The 19,835-nt window shown below is 49.2% G+C and overlaps 1 protein-coding gene across 10 annotated transcripts in view; it reads right to left on the bottom strand.

The window, feature by feature from the left end:
- Positions 1–19,835, bottom strand: part of LOC131409835 (ral-GDS-related protein-like) — a 272,278-nt gene that overhangs the window by 135,255 nt on the left and 117,188 nt on the right. For 8 of the 10 annotated variants that reach the window (XM_058547612.1, XM_058547610.1, XM_058547609.1 and 5 more), the window contains exon 1: positions 11,921–12,098. The exons of the other annotated variants lie outside the window; for them this stretch is intronic. The gene's annotated coding sequence lies outside the window, so the exon portion shown is untranslated. Of the gene's footprint in view, positions 1–11,920; positions 12,099–19,835 lie in introns of those variants that run through there. 10 annotated transcript variants of the gene reach the window in all.

The raw sequence follows: 19,835 nt of genomic DNA, 5'->3' as shown, positions 1-19,835 counted from the left end.
GTTGTTGATTTCTCCTTTTAGGTTTGTTAATAGTTGCTTTATGTACATTGGTGCTCCTATGTTGGGTGCATATATATTTATAAGTGATATGTCTTCTTGATGGAGTGTCCCTTTTATCATTATATATTTCCCTTCTTTGTCTTTCTTAACCTGTTTTATCTTGAAGTCTACTTTGTCTGATATGAGTATGGCAACACCTGCTTTCTTTTGTTTGCCATTAGCTTGGAGTATTGTCTTCCATCCTTTGACTCTGACCCTGTGCTTGTCTTTAATGCTAAGATGTGTTTCCTGAAGGCAGCATATTGTTGGGCCTTTCTTTTTAATCCATCCTGCCACTCTGTATCTTTTGATTGGAGAGTTCAATCCATTTACATTTAGGGTAATTATTGATATATGAGGGCTTAATGTTGCTGTTTTGTCACTTATTTTCTGGTTCTTTTGCATTTCCTTTGTTTCTTGTCCCATTTGTTTTGGACTGCCAATTCAGTTTGGTTGTTCTGTCTTATGATTCTTCTAGTTTTCTCTTTGTTTATCATATGTGGTTTTGCTTTGATTATTTGTTTAGTGTTTACCTTGAGGTTTGGGCAAAAAATCTTGTGTATGAGATAGTCCATTATCTGATAGCCTCCTATTTCCTTATACTAAGTCAATTCAGTCACTTTCCTCTTCCCCTTAAGTGATACAATAAGTTAGGAAACAGATCTGTTGACAAACACAAAAAAGCTAGATCTAGCCTCAGCCTGAGGGACAACAACATAAGAAACTAGTGGAGAGGAAACATTCTTCTCAAACCACAATGAAACAGTCACCACAATGGACTGTGTGCTAAGCCACAGTGAAATCTCTAAAGAGTCCAAAAAGCAGAAATCTATAAGTAACCATATTACGGGACCTTAAAGCAATAAAAATAAAAAATAATCACAAAATATTGGCTCCCCTCCCCCAACCTATCCACTTGAAAATCTGTCCACACCCTTCTAAATCTCTCAGGTTACAGAGGGGATCCAGACAGACAGGACAAACTCTTTAGAAATGAGCAGCACTGAGAGCAGCATGAGGCAAATCCATGGCGTGGAGACTAAGGGACAGAAGAGACACAGCCTCCACTGCAGGTATCAGGGAATATCAACTCTACAAGAAGAAGCTGAGCACTTCCCTCCAGGAGCCAGAATAACACCACAATAAAACCAACAACAGCAGAATGAAGTGAGGATTCACGAGGCGGGAAAAACAATGCAGACCTAAGCAATGGAGTTAAGGGCTGGCTCTCTGGAAAGACCTGTAACAGTGAGAAACCTTGCACAGTCTGACCAAGAGGAACAGACAAAGGCACCAAACTGTACCATCAGGTACAAGAAACTACCAAAACTGCTTTAACGTGATAGGAGAACATAGTGGATAACTCTGACCAAGACATCAGCGGTCCTCAACTGGAGCTGTCCTTCCACCAGAATGCATCTGGAAACACGCAGCATGGGTTTTGTTTCTTGTTTTGTGTTGTCCTAATGGTTGTTGCCCTGGGGGTCCCGGAGATCCTGAACAGCCAGTCACATAGAGCCGTTTCCCTCCTGAAGTGTTACTGACATCTGGGAAGACGAGCACTGATCGAGATTAAATGAACTATGTGGTAGGGAAATGTTTTCCATGGATGTATAACAGGCAAAAGATGGTACCCTCAATACATAAGGAATATCGAGAAACCAATGTTTACAACTACTAAACTGTAAGAGAGTGGGAAAATCAGAAACATAGCCAATAAACACACCAAAAATATATCCAACCTATTCGTACAGGTGGAGAAATATGCATGTAAAGCACAGGGAAGAGTTGAGGAGATTACACACCAAATTTTACTACCAACAAGGAATAAAAGTTGGGAGGTAGGTGAGAAATAGGAGTTTTTACCACTTCTTACCTTATATATATCTGTAGTGCTTTAATATTTACAAAAGAGAATGTACTCTACTCAAAAAGATGTTTAAAATTTTAAAGAAATTATTAAAATGTTCAAAATGACTTCAGTTCATGGATATTCATTAAAACACGAATGGAAAGAACCTCCCCATGACTTTAACAGTCTCCTATAACTTTTCTAATAGTTACTATGTCGATTTTATTTCACATTTAGATCCTAACTCATTGGAATTTACATTTGTGTGAGGGATGCAACAGAAGCTGATTTTCTCCTGTTCAAGTGGAAAAACAAGGATCCAGGCACCGTTCATTGTGTAGGTCTGGCTTTCCCAGCAGACCTCCTTTCCCAGCGGCTAAACCTTGACAACTACCGCTGCCTCTCGAGCACCCTAGAACTGGGGGGGTGAGCTCTGCAGCCTGGGCTCCCTGTCTGCAAGGGGCAGCTACCAGCAGAGCCTTCTCCCAAGACAGCAGCAGGCATGCTGCACACAGAAGTGGTCAGTGGCAGTCTGCTGCATAGCAGGAAACCCCTCATGATGAGCAGGCAGTGGGGGAGCCCCGAGCACGGGCACTGACCTCGGCGGGGGGCACCAGGTTGCTAAGGCAGGGAGCCCCTCCCTTCAGCTCGTCCAGCTCCTCCTGCAGCGTGTGCACCTGGCTGTCAGCAGCTGCCCCTCTTCAGCTCGCCATTCTTCTCCACCTGCTCCCACAGGTGGCACCCATGCTCCTGTTCCCCCGGGAGCAGAAGCAGTAGGACTGCAGCGACTTGAGGAGTTCTTGGGCCCCCAGTGCTGACAGGATGACCTTTCTGAGAGACGTGGGGCCGGTGTTGCTGTGCTTGCTCTGCACAGCTTCTGTGTCTGGCTTTAAGGTGACATCTGTTGGAGGGTGGAGGGGCTCTCGGAGGCTTTCTGAGGCATCATTGTGAATGATGAACTTGGGGGTTCTGGGCCAAGCCCTAGTCAGGCACAAGGCTGGTCCCTCTGCAGCTGGGCTCCACATCTCTCTTCAACCTCTTTCGGTCAACAGCCTCGTGGGGGACAGATGACCTTTCTTGAGTGTGCTCTGAGAAGAAAGTGTAAGAAAGTTGCCAGCCAATAAATCTGCACATCCCAGATCCTGAGGGATAAAGTCACCCACGGAAATGCCACTCTTACCTAAGAGACCCTGGCTGGGAAGAGGGGGGTCTCATTGTCAGCATCCATAGCAGACATGTTTGCATCTCCCTGGCTGCCTGATGCTGTGGAGGCCACACTGTATCCTGGAGTTCCTTCCAGAGACTCTGCACCTGCTCCTGACTGGCGGCTTCCTGGGCAGCCCTGGGTGCAAGTTCACCCTGCACAGTGGCTCGCTTCAACTTGCGGGAGCCCTGCTAGGCCCTCAGGTTTTCCCTCAAGGACAACGATGAACCTGCAGCTCCTTTCCCATCTGCTTCACTCGCATGTTCCTTAGGTCCCCGGTGGCCTTCCTGGTGTCCTTTCTCCTGGGGCAGCCACGGACTTCAGCCCCCCCTTCTCAATCAGGTGGAAGATGGAGGGCAAGGCCATGGCTTGAGCATGTAATACTGACCATTCAGCCTTTCCAAGAGCTTTTTTTGGTGAAACGTTCACTACAGACGAAAGAATGCTTAGTGGGGTCCAGTCATCCCTGTGAACAGCTTTTAACCACTGAACCAGACATTGAGCCCTTTATGTGGAGCCTGCAAGGATAAATGAAAAAGTAACTAGAAACAAAGGATTAAATGTCTACCCCTAAAATAATCAAGTATAGAAACAAAACAAGTGTTTTTGGGAACACCGACACCTGTAGCCAATTTACCCATTTAAACCTTTAGTAAAGATTTAAGAAGCACCTTCTGCTTGCAAGTTATTACTGGAATAGAAAGATGAAAGACCCACTGTCTACCTTAAGAAACTGACCATCTAAGGCAGAGGAGGAAGAAAGGTGAATACCTCCTCCCAGGCTGTGGTAAGTGCCCTGTAGGGACACAGACACTCGGGCAGATAGCACAGGATGGCATCAAGACAACAGGAAAGACTTCAGGAAGCCTCAGAAATAGTTCCTAGAAGCTCATGGCTACCCAACCCTCCTGCTGTCCATGGGACGCAGTGCTAAAACGGCGAGGGTTGGTCCCCCTATTTCAAAGCCAGGCCAGGTGTCGGACAGCAGAGCCTCCCAGGCACTCAGCGGGGCGTCTGGCCCCAGCTCTGCTCAAGTAGCTGAGGTATGCAGGACTGCCGCCAGGAGAAGGTCAGCCCCAAGGGTTGTGGTTGCGTGTTCCTCCTGTCCTCCCCTTACCAGGAGGAAAGCTGTTCTCTGTACAAAGCAACAAGCCCCTGCAAGGTACTGACCAAGACACTTCATCATCTCTTCTCCTCATTAAGGTAAATTCTCTATTTAGACCAAACTCTGCACATGGGGGTTTGGGGGGTCTCTCTCAAGGGCTTTCTGCTCCACCTGAGGTCATCTAGCCCCCCTGAGTCCGCTGTGGACCAGACCAGGTGGATACTAGGTCCTCAGGGAGTTCCAAGCAACATGACCTTCTAACCTTTCTCAATGCTTTGTGACTAGTTACCAAAGGACCACCACCTCCTTTGCCCCCAGACCACGTTAAACAATGACACATGACAAGAGCAACCTTCACTGCAGTGCTTTGCCTCATTCTCAAAAACAGTAACAAAACTTATGGGACACAGGCTCTGAAGGAACTGTCAAGAAAGCAGGGTGGCTGACCTCTGAAACAAGCTCACATTACTAGTTCTTTGGATAGATTGTAACAACTTCCGACTTAGAACAAACCACTGTAAACCTTCAATAATTCTACAGACAAGTGGCATTCAGCTCTTTCAAAATACAACAAGAAACTGCAATGCAAAACAAAAGGATCTGCCAGGAGATTTTCAAAGTAAAATGTGTTCAGTGCACTGTTTTGGGACCTCCAGTGCGGAGTCCGCAGGAAAGGACTCACTGAACTGGCTGAATTCCAGAAGCCTTCATGAAGGGAGCCAAGCCAGGGGACAGGCAAACTCCTCACCATGCTGTCGGAGCCCAAGGAAGAAGTGAAGAGAGGAGCCCCTTCCCCGAGTCCCCAGGGTAAGCCCCCGGGTGAGGAGTGGGCGACGCCCTCCACCACCCAGGATGCTGTCAAATGCAGAGTCCACTGTCAGATGCCTCTCCAGGACTCACCTCCAGTGCAGAGCCACCTTTCCCTGCACTGCCAGGACCCATCTAGCAACAGAGCATCTGGGAGGTGCGTCCATCCCAGAGGTACAAGCGGCTTTTGCTCAGCCACATTCCTGATCACAGAGATCAAGGCAGGCTCACTGCCATCAAAAGAGCAGAAAAGTCACAGCAAATGCCAGAAGATAGTGACCTAAGAGCGTTTCCAGAATACCCTGTTTCCCGACATTGTAGGCCTCAGCCCAAATCAATGGAGAGCACGGTGGTCATGGGGTGGGACTGAGAGGGTGGTGGAGGCCATAAGGTGGGTGCTGGTGGCCATGGGGAGGCCATAGTGGCCCGAGGCACCCAGAGCAGAGATTGTGGCACAGACCAAGGCCACAGAGTGCCCGGTGCTGACTCACCTGCTGGACCGGCCCGGAGGACCTGAGCACAGAGTGCCGCCTGCCTCAGGCTGAACCTCGAAGCAGGCTGACCAGGCGGCAGGATGGCATTGTTTTTAATTCCTTTTTCTTTTCCTGGCAGCTGCAACATAAGTTTACTGAAATCTCAGTTTGGGAACGGTACAGTAGACTAGTAGGCAATATTTCAATGGTTTGTGGCATCTGGCCACTTAAACGTGAGGTGGCTGACTTCCAAAGGAGCATGTTCAGCAGATGTATTTCTGGTGACGTTTGTTTAAAAAAGATAAAGAATCAGACAGTGATGCACTGTTTGCTGGGGGCACATGGTGGGGGAAGGAATAGAATTATTTACTTCTCCATCTGTTCTCAGGTTATTACCACTTACATACCTACGACCATTCCCAGGAAAGACTTGGTTAAGGTAGAAAACACAGTTTAATATCAGTCATATTACCTTAGATATGAAAGTCATCATAGTAAAGTCAGGAAAAGACATGAGATGAGTGGTAATGAGACATGGAAGGCTGCTTCAAAGTAGAAAAGGTGTTTGTGTTTGAAGGCCTCTGTTGATGCTGATAAGAACATGTACGGTATTTGTAGGATGGGGTGGGGAGTTTTCTTTCTAACATGATGCTGTGCGTCCTTTTAGGGCTGATTAATGGATCAGCCTCTCCTGGCCCCTGGTGTTCTTACAGATTCGGCCTCCCTTGCCCAAGGGTTAGGCAGTTCCTGGTAGTTTTTATAGTTATCCATTCATTAAGCTACATTTCTTATTGAGCGCAAGGTTTGGTTCATGCATTGTCCTAGACCCTTGTGCCAGAGAAGTGAGCAAAACACAAAAAGCATGCCCTGGGTGACGTTCTAGATGTGACACCAATGGTGTGGCTCATGTGGGAGAGTGATGTGTGCCAGGCTGGAGGGGGGTGGAGTTGTAGCCAGGAGGGCCAGGAAAGGTCTCACCGCAGAGGTAGATTTTGAACAAGCTCCAAAAGCAGTGCAGGAGGAAGAGCAAGTGGCCTGCTCTGGGAGCAGCAAGGAGGCCAGTGTGGCCAGGGCACAGCCGGTGACGGCAGCAGGAGCTGAAAGCAGAGTTGTGACTTTGGCCCAATCGTCGGCCCTTGTTGGTCATAACGAGGACTCGGGCATTGATTTATTCTGAATGACATGGTGACCCTTTGGAAGGTTTTGAGAGCAAGAGTAACATGGCCGGACATAGGTTTAGCAGACTCGATCTGGCTGCTCTGTTGAGAACATAACACAGAGGGGCCGGGGCAGAGGCAAGGAGACCAGTTAGGGTGCTGTTGCAATAAGCCAGGCAAGAGGCCTTGGAGATGTAGGTCAGGGTGGGGAGAGGAGGTTGAATTCTGGGTGTGTTTGGAGATCGAGACAGTAGGACTGTGTACAGATGGGAAGTGGTGAGGGGTGGGGCTGGGGAGGGAGGACTTGAAGTCGGTGCTGAGTTTATGGCCTGAGTCAAGAAACTTAGCTAGGGAGACTTGGGGAGGTCCTGCTTGGTGGGGAGCTGTGGGAGTTTGGTTTTGGCTGAGTTGACTGTGAGATTTATAGTTTGTCTGTGGCTCTTTTCCACTAGAGGAGAGCAGAGAATGGCCACCTGGAATCTGTCTTATGAACTCCCTGTGCCCTTCCCAGGCTCCCTCCTGGCACAGACATCCTATGGGAAGGCCTTGGAGTGGAGGTTCCTCTGTGCCAACTTTCTTGGGTGTTCTGGCATGTTTGCACTGCCCCTCCCTGGGTTTGTCACCTTGAAAAGATTTACTCACTTAGTGGAGCCTCAGGTTTTCAAAAGTTAAAGTTTATGTAATCAGTGGGCTTGAAAAGCAGTATAAAATATTTCCAAAGACGCAAGAAATAGGTAAATTTCAGAAAAAAAAAGATTCTAGTATTACATTGTATGTGTTAAAAATTCTTGTTTCCCTTTCTGCCTCCCCTGAGCGTGTGTGGTCATATTGTTAGTTCTGTTCTTTTCCTTGTGATGCAGTATTTTCAAATGGAATTCCAGGGCTTACAATTGCACAGCAAGTTGTAATATGATTAATTGTTTATAAAACAATGTCTTTCCATGGAAATAGTTAATTAACATTATTTTCTGAAAGTAATAAATACATGTGGCTTTTCTTGTTGAACTAGAAAAATGCTTTACAACTTTCTTCTCTCCTTTCCATTAAAGTGTAGGTTTGTGTGAATTTGCTGGATTCTTCAAACACTGGGTTTGCCATTTACAAGGTCACTGTGGTCCAAAGAAACGTGACTGGGAGCAGAGGCCTGGGGTCAAGGTTTCTAAGATAAGCCCCCCCTTGAGCCTGCACAGAGAAGTACTTGAGGCCCACACGTTCTTCCTGGGTGTCCTCCCTGCTCATACTCACTGCAGAAGGAGGCTTTCTGCTGAGAGAAGCTACAGAGCCCTGGAAAGCTGGGAAGGCACCTGCACAGGGGGAGGGAGTTGTTGCCCTTCCTGAGGTTGTCCCTTTGCTTCCCTTGAGCCTGTGTCTACACGTAGGGTGGAGTTTTGCACCCACAGTGTAGGGGCCCCGCAGAGTGTAATTTGTTCACATTGAGAAAGTCTGTGAATGTCAGGAGTTCTGTGTCTGGATTAGAGTTTATGAATTTAGGGTTCATTTGAGTTACAACATTAAACTGCATCCTGTCAAGAGTCTCCTCACTTGTGAGAGTGGAAGCTGAGAGAGGGAGCCCTTCTTTTCCTTCCCAGGCAGGGGAGGGTGTATGAGCTCCCAGAGTCCATTCCTGTGGCTGCTCAAGTATCACCACCCTTCTGCACCAGGGCCTGACCCACTCCAGGGCTTCTGTCTCTACCAGGAGAGTTTAGAATGTGTTTAACTTTCTGCATGTGGCTTTCCTTCTGTCCTGTGGGAAGCAGGCAGCTTATCTGTGCTGATCTCAATATTTGTGTTTCTTTGCTTTGGATTCCTGTATCGATTGAGCAGTGCAGCCCTATATTTCTGGTTTCCCTTAGCTCTTTGTAATTTTATTTCCTGTATGAGAAATAACATTTTGAGTTTCTTGGGATTAAAAATGTGAATTGATGGAGAGATATAATGTCAGTAAGGCAAGAAAATTGTAGAACTAAATAGAGTTTTTGTTTTTAGGCAAGAGAATCTCAAGATGTGAAATGAATGTGTTGAAGTTTTCAGGTGCATTTTCATTTTTACATCAGTGTTTGCATGTGCTTGTCCCTAGAGAACATTGAGACTTAAAAAGCTAAAACAATGGAATTTCTATTTTAATTGATGTGAAGAAAATTAATCAAACTAATCCCACTATGTTTAAGGAGCTAATCCCAAACCCCTCTTGCATTATAATGTGCCACTGACTCCTGAAAATCCTGCCTGTGTGAGATACAGTGGAGGACAAACTAGGATGCAGCTTGTCCTTTTGCTTAGCGAGAGATATGAAAATGTCATTTTGTATGGTTACTCTTTTGTAACCATTAGTGTGCTAAAGGAATTAAATCTTAGAATGGTTTCCTATGTACAGAAGTTTAAATTAAAGAAAAGCTATGAAATGGGAAAACATGGTATGTGTAAATTTCTCTATTTATATTAGATAAATCTGTAAGATAGAAAAGTCTAACCTCAGAAGAGTCACTGCCAACACTTCTGGGTCCCCTCCAGCCACCCCCAGTGCACAGTTCTGATCATTCTTGAGCTTCCTGTTGGTGTTTCTTTCTATAAAAACAAGCCATTGTGAATGCATATTTTTGTACGCATGTTTGTCCTTGTAATGAGCGGTCAGACTCCGCAGTTTTTGATGTATGTTGACAGCTTACGCCTCTCCTCTCCCTCTTCCTCTCGTGTCCACACCTGGACAAGCTGAGGAACAAGTCCGGAGGCTCTGTTCTCTGACATTGGCTTCGGATCCAACCACACAATCCCTGTCTGTGTGCAGAAGTCTTGCCCTGGTCTCAGCCCTGTCAAAGATTTTTCGCTTTGACCAAACTTTAGTCAGGCCCCTGAACCTTCTTGTATGCCTGTCTGTGCACTTCCTTGTAAAATCCAGTTTTAGCAACAACCTTGCAAAGTCAGTTTAACCAGAACCCACACACGAATGTCTGATCACACTTGAGATCTGCTCAGGCTCCTCCTCCTCCTCCACCATCCCTCAGGTGGTGTCTGATCACTCTGGCCTGTCTCTGCTAAGAATCCTGTTAGGTCAGGTTAGCCAGAAACCCCAACACTTGAGTTTCTCTTAGTAATTTTCCATCCCCTGACCCCCACCATGCTGCCTGGCTGTGAAAACCCACTTGCCCATGCTGCATTTAGAGTGGAGCCCAACCTCATTTCTCCCCCGTTGTGAATCACATCACAGGGGTCTCTGCGTATCACAGTGGTTCTGAATAAAATATGCGTTACCATCTTTGACAAATTTCATTGAAGATTTTTTGTTTAAAACCCCAAACCACAATAAAAACCCAGGCTAGGCTCCTTTCTTTGCTCCCTCAAGCCATTCCAGAGCTGCATGTGATTCTGGCCCTGCTCTCCTCAGAGACCTCTATTATGCGAGTCATAAGACTTTTCCTAACTTCTGTGTGTGTGTGGAGGGGGGCACACACCAGCATCAGTCTCTCCATGGGAATCACAGCACTTGCCAGTGAGCAGTCATATTTTGAAAGGCATCTCTTTCTCTGAGTAGTAGGTCTCAACAGTGGGCTCAAAATATTCAGTGAACCGTGTTGTAAACAGATGTGCTGTCATCTGGGCTTTGTTCTTCCATTTGAGAGTTGACTTTAACTTAAAGTTACCAGATGCATTACCCTTAACAAGAGAGTGAGCCTGTACAAAGGCCTGGGGGTGGATTGGAGGGGGAGGAGAGAGAACAGGATCAGTTAGAGGGACCAGAGGTCAGAGTGTGAGAGAGGAGTTGGAGAAGGGGCCAGAGCAGTCAGTAACAGCACAGCAGCCAGGTCAAGGCCCTGTGCACCATGTCTGGGAGTCAGGATCTTCTAATAGCAGTCAGTGAGGAGCCCCACTTTTGCTTGGATCTCTGGGGGACAAGAAGACAGTGTCTTACCACGTCTGACTGTCCACATCTACCAGACCCTGGCCAGGGAGCATGAAGCGCTGATGCAGGAGTACCTGCACCTGCTGCAGATCGTGGAGGCGAGAAGACAGTGGCCAAGCAGCTACGGCAGCAGATCGAGGATGGGGAGATCAATATCGAGCGGCTGAAGGCAGAGGTGACTGCTGGCTAGGGGTGCAGAGGAGGCTGGCCAGGGGACACAGGGCACAGGCCAACACCTCACACTCCAGGCTCCTGCAGGACCAGGGGGCACATGACGGGCAGGGGGAGCAGCTTCCAGTCACAGCTATGCCAGCCTCGAAACTTAAATTTAGTGATGCTGGCAGAGTGGGAAGGGCTTTAGTTAGATCTGAGTTCAGATCCTACCTCTGCCACTTGACAGTTGCAACCTGGAGTACATCCCCCCATCCTCTGTGCCTCCATTCCTTCATCTATACAACAGCCTTTTTATACTTGCCTGGCCAGGTTGTGAGGATTGAGTGAGGTTATTTATGGGCGAGTTTTTAGTTACTTTTCTGATGACCACATTGACTAAGCATTCCCACATTATCAGCTGGAGTCCAGGGACACAGAGTCCCGGGTAGGTCGTCATAGTGTGGGATCCTAGCTCAGTTCCAAGCATTCGTTCCTTCTGCCTGTTGTAAGAGCTCCTACAGGGGCTTACTGCACATGAGTCTGGAGGCCACGCTGCTCCTAGGTTAAGCCTTGTAGAAATTCACTACTCAAACTGTGGTCCATGAAGCAAGAGCATGTTGGAAATGCAGAATCTCAGGCCCTGCCCAGACCTCCAGAATCAGAATCTGCACTTTCACAACATCCCAGTCGATTGCCATTTACATTAAAGCTTGGGAGGCGCTGGCTCTCTGTCCCTTAGACGCCCCTCACCAGCTGTCTACCCCAGCACCGAATGATCTGATTGCCTCTCCCCCCTCATCTCACCATGCTCACCAGATGCTCAGAGCCATTTGGCCACATCACACGAGGACCGTGGACTCTGAGCTGAGGATGGGAAAATGGAAACATAGATTCTAACGAGGGTCGGCTGCATGATTTGTAGGGCCTGATGCAAGGGAAAAATGCAAGGCCCTGGGTGGAGTCGGGGAAGTCGACCTCCCCTTCTCACAGCCCACCAACCCACCCATGGCAGACAGGCGACCCCCCAATTTCAACCTCCAACCTCCTCTAACCTCTGTGCCATGATACACTTGGTACCTAGATGAGGGGTGGGCAAGATGCCCGTGCTGAGTCACCCACCTAGTGCCAGACACTGTCTTCTCACTCTGCCCTGAGACACCATCGGGTGTGCACTGCACTCACCCTTTCTGCACCTACCCCGAGGCCCCTGCAGAGGGTGGAGGGTGACTCACAGTGGGAGGTGTGTCTTCCTGGCTGACTGAACCCATTTCCTCCCAGACAGAGGGTAGACGAGGTCATGGGTTCTGGGGTGCCGGCGTTTGGGGAGCGAGCAGCTGAGAAACCATCCCAGGGAGGCAGCAGGAGGCAGTAACACATGAGGGCTGAGGCTCCACGCCCCTGGAGTGTGCTCCATTGTTCCATCAGATGTTACTCGTGAAAACAAATTCAAAGAGAAATGATTAAGAACTTCAGAGTGGCAACTGCAGAACTTGAAGCCCCAAGCATGGGGTCTTCCGAGCATAGGACCCCATCACACGCCCTTGAAGCCAGCTCTGCCTGGAATGTTCAAAGATCCAAAGTTTCCAATTCCACCTTATGGTACCGCTGCCAAGCTCTGAACTAATGGTCACATCAGCTTGGAACTTGAGCTTGAACAAAAGTTTAAGATTCCACACACCTCCTCTACCCTGCACCAGGCACTGTCAGACAAGCTTCCTTAGTCAGTCCCCATAGCCATCTTCATAGGATCAAAAGATGAAGCAGGTTCAGAGAACTCAAGTCACCTGCCCAAGCTCACACAGCTGGGTGGTTGCAGAGCCAGGACTAGAACCCAGGTCTGAGTGTCTACTTGCCAGTCTTGCCACTCGTAGCCTCTTCTCACATGGCTCCTGGGATGAGGGCTTGTCCCATGTCTAAACCATCTGGTTCATTCTGAGATCTATCCTAGCCCTACACATATCCCTGAAGCCAAGTTGAGTCCTTGTTAGGGACCAGGGAATAGGTCTAGGGACCAGCACCAGATTAGTGGCTTCATGATCAAGGGTGTCATTCATTCACTCAATCACTCGTTCACTAACTGCCTAAGATCAGCTGACCACAGCCTCATCCTCTGCCCCAGGCTCCTGTTTCCCCATCACTTTGGGCTCCAGCCAGTGTCCCTGGTCATGAGCTGTGCACCTCTTGGCCTTGGCACATGCTGGGGCTTCTGTTTGGAGTGCTCCTGCCACCCCCACGCTTTCTTGCCTGGTGGAATCCTACCAAGCTCGAATGCCTCCTCCTGGGGACTCTCATCACAGAATGTGCTCCACGCCCCCTGCTCCCTCGGCTTTCCCACCCTCAGCATGCCACGTCAGAGCCAGGTCCTTGGGTGTCTGTCCCCCATCCAGCCTGGTGGGACCTCCTTGAAGGCAGGAGTGTCCTTTATCACTGTGTCCCTTCTGCCTCGCACATAGTAGGTACTCTGTAGGGGCTTGATGAATGAATGGACATCAGGCTCTGTGGTAGGCAGTAAGAGATGGAAGTTTCTACACTTAAGGTCTGATTGTGGTAAAGTGTGACTGGCACCATAATAGAGCTTTCGGTGTGAACCCAGGTAGAAAATGAGTCACTTTATGGCCAAAGAGGGTGCGGGTTCATGTCGCATATGACCTTGAAAGGTTTCGGGGGTTGATAGGCCAGAGAAGGGGTGGGTGCAAAGGGCAGGGCCCTTTGGTGCTGGAGAGCACCAAACTGGTCAGTTTTGAGTGAAAGTGTATGTGTGTGTGTGTATGTGTGTGTGTGTGTGTGTGTGTGTGTGTGTGTGTGTCAGTGTGGCAGCAGAGGCCTTTTTGGTGGGAATTTGGAACAACGTTTCCAACTGAGTACATTACTCTCCAGGGCAAACGATTTCTTTAAACAAGACTTTAAAAGATCAGCTTGGTAAAGCTTTCTGGCTATAGTCTCTCTCTTTCTCTCTCTCTCTCTCTAACACACACACACACACACACACACACACACACATACACATCCTGCAGGGCAGAGGGCAGCTGTGTGCTCTGGAGGGGCTCCAGGAAGGTGAAACAGAGCACATTTCCCAGGAAGTAGGCCATCAGGTAGGCAGGAGGTGCCAAGGAGACAAGTAAGTGATGAGTGACGCCCATGACAAAGACAGAGTGTCTTAGAACGTCAGAGCTGGGAGGGATCTGAGAATTCTGATGTCCACAGAAGAGGAAGTGACTTATCCAAGGTCACTCCAAGGTCACTTCCAGCGCTGGAATCCAGGCTTAACCTTGGGTCTCCTGGCTGTAGATCCTTGACCTGTACCTGCCCCACAACTGATTCCTTCCTTGCTGGGGAGATGGGCCATCTAAAAGGTGCATGTTCAGGAACCACTGTGTCACCTGGATGGCCTCAAGCTCTCATGGTCCACCTGATAGCCAGAAAACTTCCTCAAACCCCATCCCACATATTCCTGAGGATTTTCAGGGTCTTCCATTTTCCTAGCCATGTCTGGTTTCCAATTCTGCTCTCCTGACTTCTAATATCACTTCTCACAGTGGCTGTCTTCACTCAGTCTTGACTGCTCCTTGCCCCCGTGTGGTCACTCCACGTGCCCATCAGGTGGAGCTAGATTCTGCTGCAATTACAAACAGCCTCCGAATCTCAGTGGCATAAACAACAAAGATTGCTTTCTCTCTCACATTGTGTGTCCATTGTGTGTTCTGCTCCACAACATTCTCACTCAGAGACAGGGACTCAGTCTGATGGGGCTCCACCATCAGGAAATTCACCAGTCCCATGGCAGGGGAAGGATCATGACAAATCATGCCTGACAGCTCTGCTCATGTTTCACTGGACAAAGTGAGTCACATGACCACACCCAGACTTCAGGGGCCTGGGCTGTACAGTCCTGCCTTGTACCAGGAGGAGAACCAGAGTATACAGGAAAGCCCTAATGACACCCAACTGGCTCCTCCTTCAGTCCCCAAGCCCCTGACACCAGCCAAGTATGGACCAGACTTTCTGAATGGTTTAGATACAGTCAAGGGGTTTTCCAGTACTGAAACAGAAAACAGCTTAAATGTGAATAGAAGACATACCTGCCCTCCTATCACTCAGCCTTTCCTGCTACAGGGATTTCTTGCTGACCTCCTCTCCTCACACTGGCCTCTCTCCACACGCTCCCAACTGCCATTTTGTTGGTGGTGGGGGTGTTCATAATCCCTCTATCTGCCAAGACCCTCGTCCCCGTCCAGTGATGTGCTGGAGCTGGCTCATACCAACTTGCAAGTCACTTGTGAAATTTTCAAGAATCTTGCAAGCTTGTTATTCACCCTTCGGTAGCTTAAAATGGGCCAAGGTAGGAATGTTTACACCATGGAAATCGGCCGGTGCTACCAGTCAGAGTTTTTATTTGAGAGAGCTGGTGGTTAATCATTTAACAATATACGATTCTCTATACCTTTTTTCAGAACCAGCTAAATACTTTGCTGGGCCCAGTGCAAAATGAAAGTGCAGTGCTCTTAAGAATTTCAGGGCAGCAACAGCGAAGCTTTAAACCAGGTATTAGGCCCTTCTAAGCGGGCTGTTCACAGGTCACACTTCGAGGACATCGGCCCTGTCTCTACTCCCTCTATATTCTCCAGCCCTGGAGCCTCCACCCATAGCCATCTCTTCCTAGAGGTAATGGGAGATGACACATAAACAAAAGTCTGCACAAAATTTAAGCAAAACTATCCAGCTTTGCTCAGTCTCTTCTCTCCCACCTAACAGGCCTCTTGGACCTCATCTTTTGTAACCAGAAAGCTCCAAGGACCATCTAAAACAAAGGGAGCATCCTCCTCTGAGAAGAATCCTCCCCTCCTCTAGAATCTTCAGTTTGGCACCATTTCATTGTTTTAATAGCTATTTTTCTCCCATTTATGATTGGAAGTAAGTTGGGACCGCTCAAGCAACCCTAGAAGGCAGGGTAGGAGTTTAGAGATGGTCGTGGTATTTTCCTGGCTTGGAAGCACTCAGAATCCTGGAAGCCTGACTCTGCAAGAAACTGCAGAGATCTTAATTCAGGGTTTAAGGTAAAACTGTAGCTGAGGAATCAGGTTTGCAAACCAACTTTGTCATGGAGAGGGCTGCCTTGACCCCTCCCCAGTCAGCCCCTCTGCAGGGCCCACTCTGTGCCTTGAGTCCTGTTTCCCATGTTCCTCCTGCCACCCCCACCCCTGCTGCCCTGCACTCAACACCCTGTCGTACTCTGCATCTTTGTTCACACCATCCCCTCTGCTCCAATTCCTTCCATTCTATAACACACCTGCTGGGCTCCTTTTTGTGTGTGTGAGAAAGATCAGCCTTCAACAAATATCCACGCCAATCCTCCTCTTGATGCTGAGGAAGACTGGCCCTGGGCTAACATCTGTGCCCATTTTCCTCCACTTTTATATGAGATGCCACCACAGCATAGCCTGACGAGCGGTGCATGGGTGCAGGCCCGGGATGAGAACCCCAGGCCGCCAGCAGCAGAGCGTGTGCACTTGACCACTACACCACAAGGCCAGCCCAATTGGGCTCCTTTTTTGTCCTGCTAAACCTCTGGGTAGCGCTTGTGGCTTCCATGGTGAGACCCTCCCACTGCAGGAGGTGTGTACCTCTGGTCTGGCCTCACCTTGTTGGAGTATAAGTTACCTCTGTGGGTATCTGACCCGCTTCTTAGGCTAGAAGCTCCTCCAGGGAAGGGATCTGACTTATCCACCTCTGGCTGTGTCTCACCCGTGCCCAGCATGGTGCCCACCACAGAGACTCCATCAGGACATGCTGACAGGATTGGCACAAAGGGAGACAGAAATGGGCATCTCTTAGGCTTGGAACAGGTCAGAGGGAATCAAGAATGAAGGAGAGAGAACTGAGTTGTGTGGCAGCTGTTTAAAAAGAAAGAAGTACAGAGATCTTTAGCAAAACCTTGACTGCTAACAAAAGAGAGAAAACCATGGACTAATTCCTCCGTCAATGACTGCACTGACTAAATGAATTCTGGATTAAAGACACTGTCTCTAGAGAGGGGAGTGGGGTGGGGCAGGAGCCAATGAGCAGTGCACCTAAGGGGTGTGGCAAACGAGGGTTCGACTGTGATGGGCCAAGAAGGCCAGACTGTGGGGTGGCAAGTGGGCAGGGCTCAGCTGAGATGCCAGGCATTGGGCCAGGTTGGGCAGCCAGAGCTAGACTGTAGCCGGAGAGTTGAGGTATAAGCCAAAGTCCCAACTCTCCATGGCCATCGTTGACAAAGGTCAACTGAGCAGGCTTGGATGTTAGCCAAGCCAACCCAGATCCAAAGCAAATGCATCCCCAGAAGGCACCTGCAGGATAAAGGAAAGGCAGCCTCTGCGAGGTCAGTGGGGCTGGCGCTCCTGCCGCCAACCTGACACTGGCTCGTAGCAAGGGTGGGCCGTGTCCCAAGGCTTCTGCAGGGTCCCCAGGCTCACAGCTTTCCAGAGCTTTGCCCACCCGGCCCGATCCTTAAATTAGGCTCCCAGACTGCCAGTGTTGCTTTTGCAGGGAGCAGAGAGCCTGACCTGACTGCATCTGGTTTTTGCTCTGGTCCCTGGGGAGTAGGTGTCCTGTAGATGTCTCTGAGAAGAGCGCCATCAGTTTAACATACAGACTACATTTACACACACACACACAGACACCCTGCCATCCTAAAGAGAAAAGAATACCGCGTGCAAATCCCAGAACTGGCCAAGAGAGCAGACTGGGATGGGGGTGCTGACATGAGGGCAGTGAGGGTGCTGACTGGGCATCCACGAGTCTCTGAGCTCTCCACAAGCGTGTGTGTGTGAGTCCCTTAGCTCTTTAGAGTTCAGATCCAAGAACAGCCATTATTTCATGTGCCAAGGTTCTCAGAGAATTGAAAAAACAGAAAAGCCTGCATCAGCCCTGAATATTTCTCCATTAGATATTTTCAGCAGCTCTTCAAGCACAGGCCGGGGTAGTTTTAGCAACCCGAAAGTGGAGATTGGGTAACTGTCCCATTTTGCTCTCAAAGTGCTCCATAGGCTCAATGGTTAGAGCCCATTCATCCTGCAGTTCAGCAAGTGGTCTTGAGGGGACAAAGCCACATGCCCTGAAAAGGGAGGCGAGTTGGCTCTGTGGCATGTTTGTGATTTCCTGAGCTACTATCTTTGGACGTCTGCCACACAGCTCAGGGTTGTCTCTGCACCCACTCAGCACCTTCCACCCCCTGCTCTTATTGTACTCAGTGAGACCCCAGGGTGGGGGTTTGCCCTCAGTGCACAAACTGCTGGGAGAGGGCACAGTCCCCTGTGACAGCTCCCCAAGGAGGACAACACCAGAGGCCTCCAACAGCCAAAGTGCTGGGTCATCACAGAGAGATGGAGCAGAGAACACACATGGAGAAATGGACCAGGGAGGGGCATCTGATGTGGCAGAGAAAGACAGAGACCACTGCAGGAAGAGGGGGACAGGCTTCTAGGCTGGGGCTGCCCTGACTCCCAGGGGTTTCACTCTTTCTCTCTGAGCCTGTTTGCCTGTCCACAAATGGGGTGTATGACAGAGTCCCTTTGGCTTCCATTCTGTCGTTCAGCTCAAATCCCAGACACATTGGGGAGGTTCCCAGGTCTCCAGGGTGGTAGGAGCTGAGGGTGTTGAGCAGGGGCAGAGGAGGAACAGTTGGGAGGGGAGGGGGCTGCAGGAAGTAGCAAAAGTCTCTCTGGCATCCTTACAGCTCATCCTAGGAGAGGAGACTCGGGCCGTGTTCTGGAGCTGGCTGACCGGGTAGCATGGGCGGGGAAAAGGGTGCTGGGAGGGGAGCCACAGCAATGTGGCTGGAGGGTGCTCAGAGACCCATTACCCAGCCTGGTGCTAAGCTGCCAGTGAGGAGGCATGTTCCCCACGGCTCTTTAGGTGGTGACAGGGCAGGTGCTTGGGAGAATCTGGGTGTTTTTGCTTTTCTAAGTTTTCCCCCAAAAGGGGGTGGTGGAGAGCTAGCATTTACTAAGCACCTTCTCTGCACCAAGCCCTCAAATTTTCCCATTACATACAGGGGTGACCTCATTTCACCTTCATATTTTACGGGAAAGACCTGAGGTTCAGAGGTAGTAGGCATATTGCTGGAGGTCACACAGCTGAGAAGCAGCATAAGGCGGAGTTGAGCCTGCTCTGCGTGGGTCTCAAGCCCTAGCTCTTTTCACATCATCAGTGGCATTTCCTCTGAATTCTCCAGAGCCCTGAGTTTCTCTAAGATCCCTTAGGGTCACCCCAGCAGGTGTGCACTGAGGGTGCCAGGAGGGCTTGGCAACAAGAGCAGCTGCCATCCTCTGCCAGCTTCTGGGGCGTGTGACCCATGTTTACAAAAGTCTGTGTTTGGTTTAGTGGTCTGCTGTCACCATCTTGAAATTTTGTCATTTTTTAAAGAAGGGGTCCTGCATATTTTCTCTGCACTGGGCTTCACAAGTTACATAGTCCATCCCGCTGATGGGGTTTTCACATAAGGTGTCACTTGAGAAAGGTGTTTGCTGCTAGAGTCCCACCGGTGGTGGCAGCCCCTGCCCTCTCCCTGGTCCCCTCAGCTCTGCTGGACTTGGGGGCGAGGGCCCCTTGGAGGGGCAGGAACTCCGTGGCCAGAGCTTACCCTGTGCCTCCTCTGTCAGTGAGGCCATCGTGTGTTTGCACCAGATCTCTACCAAGGGCTGAAGGCCTGCGTCTCCTGCTGGCCCACTGGGGCCTGGATGAGCAGGCAGCCCTGGCAGAGGTCCCCAGGCCTCCTGCTCCGGCCTCCACCCGAGAAGTCCCTCTCCAGGGCCCACTCCTCCAGGCTGGCGGCACTTCCATCCTCCCTGAGTGTAACAGCGGCCCCTTAAAAACACAGAATCCCTCAGAGGGAGCAGAAGAGGAAAGACAAATTGGCAAAAGCTGTTTTTCTAGGAGGAAGAGATATATTTTTAGTTTCTTATCTACATTTCCCTTTTAAAAATAATATATATGAACCCATTTGAGAAAATCTGACAATCTAGAGAAGCAGAAAATGTTAAAAGCTGTATCAACCATAGTTCTGTTTCTCAAAGATAACCACTGTAAACACTTTGTTGTGTTTTCTTCAGATTTTTTCTATGCACAGATCTTGGGATTTTTCCCCATTTTATTTACATAATGTCACAC

This window comes from Diceros bicornis, chromosome 8 (genome assembly GCF_020826845.1).
Source record: "Diceros bicornis minor isolate mBicDic1 chromosome 8, mDicBic1.mat.cur, whole genome shotgun sequence".
NCBI classification, from domain to species: Eukaryota; Metazoa; Chordata; class Mammalia; order Perissodactyla; family Rhinocerotidae; genus Diceros; species Diceros bicornis.
Note: the sequence above shows the minus strand (reverse complement) of the source record. Positions and strands in the feature narration are given on the sequence as shown.